This window comes from Syngnathus typhle, unplaced genomic scaffold (assembly GCF_033458585.1).
Source record: "Syngnathus typhle isolate RoL2023-S1 ecotype Sweden unplaced genomic scaffold, RoL_Styp_1.0 HiC_scaffold_224, whole genome shotgun sequence".
Classification (NCBI taxonomy): domain Eukaryota; kingdom Metazoa; phylum Chordata; class Actinopteri; order Syngnathiformes; family Syngnathidae; genus Syngnathus; species Syngnathus typhle.
The window spans coordinates 25,001-27,500 of NW_026872128.1; the positions used below are offsets into that span (position 1 = coordinate 25,001).

The window sequence follows — 2,500 nt, forward strand, 5'->3', positions numbered from 1 at the left end:
GAGCGCCCCACGATCCGATAAATCAAGAATCACGAGGGTCCTTCGCAACCACTCGCGCCGGCGACGAAACCACGCTGCCCGGGGGCCAACAGGACAGGCTCGCGCCAGCCTCATCACCATCAACCGCCCAAACAACCCCAGCACGACTGACCCCACAGTCCCAGGCCTCCAGCTAGATACTATATCCAGCTCAGTAAGGTCAGTTGATCTGGGTAGCAACCGGGTCTTGCACTCCTTGAAGACTTGGGGAACGACTCCACGCACCATCCATGTCGTAAACAGCCTCGCCAGTTGCGTACCGACCGGGTCCCAGTCAAGAAGAGCCAGCTTCCTGATCCCGTCTGGGCCCGGTGCAGAGCAATTCCTCATCTTAGCCAAGTTAGATACAACTTCCGGCCCCAGGATCGGGCGGCAGAATGGTTCGTTATCCGCGGTCAGTCCCACCTCGAAGCCCTCCAGTCCATAAAACGGCTTGACCTTTCTCATTTACTCCTGAAGTGTCTATCCACCAACTCCAGCGGCAAACCACATCCAAGGGGCGTCGGATCATCCAAGATCCGCCGTGCCAGCCCCTTTCTCGCCTCAGAATAGCCGCACTGCTGGTGGTAGAACACTCTCTTACGCTGGACGAGCCGCCTCGCCCAACCCGTCTGTCATCGGTCTCGAGGTCTGGACCTCGCGGACTTTGTCGGCCACCCTACCTTACCCCCCAGGGCTTTCATGAGATCCAAAGCAGAGGACTCGATCAGGCTAGGCTCCCGACCTGCTTTCTTGACTAAGGCAGCGGTGGCCCGATGCTCCACACCCCCCGCCAGCAGCTCTTCCAGAACTCTATTCATCACCAGATCTGGAAGCGACGAGGGGCAGGTCCATTTCTGGGGCGCCGCCCTGGCAGCCAGGGCTCGCCAACGCACACCGGACGCACCGCCTGCCGCACGACCGCACAGGGACCCCCATTCCACCTCACCTGCTCTCCAGACTCTCCGCTTCCAACAACACATTTTCCGCTTATGATACCTGTACCTTTCCATAAGCTTCCTCATCCGAGACTCCTACCATCACTTGGTCCGGAGGCCTCGGATCCCCTTATGCCGATTTCCAGACGGGCCCTCTCCCGCATCTTCATTCACGCCGCCTCGGAGAGCAGGCTGCAGCGCTTACACGACCCCCGCCACCCCAACTCTCATACCCGATGCAACGGAGGTCATTGACACCACTGAGGAGTTCTCAAGAGCTTCGCCAGCCGGGGTCCACCCGCTCCTTCGGCCTGACTGACTGTGGCTCTGATCCTGTGCCTCTGTCTATACGGACTTCCTAACCAAGGAGTTTTTGCAACCATGGCCCGTAGAAGTGACTACAAGCCGTTTGGGGACCCCGAGCAATGCCTCCGGTGGTTGGTCCCCATGGCCCCCGGAGAGGTTGATCCGCTGGCCGCGCACGTGCCCAACCTCAAGCACGTCCCGGGGAGGTAGCTCGAGCAGCAGCAGCCCCTCACCTAGCTGCGCCTCAGCCCATTTTTGGTAACCCAGAACGGCCTTCCTGGGTGGTCTGTAAGATATTAGACATGTCTACTGCCTCACTACCGTGAGAACACACAGGAGAACAAAGTCCCCCGACACTATAGAGCTATACATCGAGATCCACCCCGAGCAGCCGTCTGCTAGGCCGCGCAGCCTAGCACCAACTCGTAAGCCACCGCAGTCCAACCCACTAAGGAGAGGCCTGCCACATAGTGTCAGACTCACCCCCCGTAAAGCTGGCCAACAGACAACTCGCAACCCAACTGCCCGGAGTTACAAAAGCCCAGAGAGCCATGGAGCTCATCAACGGGGAGGAAAGCGGCCTGCAACAAACTGGCCACTACCCCCCGTACACCACATATTCGCCCCAAAAGGATTTGAGAAACGCATTCGGCAAAGGTCCAAGCAAGCACATAGGCATCCACGTGACACCCACCCACTCGGCCTGGCCTCCGTTCTATACCACTAGGCGCCGCCCACACCAGTGCGCAGATTCGGTCCATCTCGGTCTCGCTACCATACGGTCACACCCTGCGTACCAACAGAGCGCCGAGCGAACGCTAAGCCAGCCTACAGAGGTGTTAGAGTGCGACTCACAGGGAGAGGAACCGTCCGCCCAACGTCGGCCTAGGCCGAGGCCGGCAGGGGCCCTTTCCAAGGCGAGTCTATATTGCCAGTCGGTCAGTTTGGGAAAGTTGGGGGGGTACCCGGTGGCCGTCGGGAACAGACAGGGACCGGTCGGGAGGGAGGGGGTAAGTTTGGCCGCTGGGAGCAAGCGCCCACCCTGGGGAGTTTACTTACGAGCCAAAGCCGGGAACAGACATAAGCTCGGGAGCCTCGCAGTCTCAAAGACTTTCATCCCTCCATCAGAGACATCAGACCGCACAGAATCCGAGACACTACCGAACACAAGTAGCGCTCAGGGAGAACACTCTCACCTAGTTGATTGCGTTAGCCGGCCAGTGCGGGGTGTCTGAAAA

At 59.4% G+C, this 2,500-nt stretch overlaps 1 pseudogene; it reads right to left on the bottom strand.

The window, feature by feature from the left end:
- LOC133149002 (28S ribosomal RNA) overlaps positions 1 to 2,500 on the bottom strand; it is a 9,269-nt pseudogene that overhangs the window by 3,255 nt on the left and 3,514 nt on the right.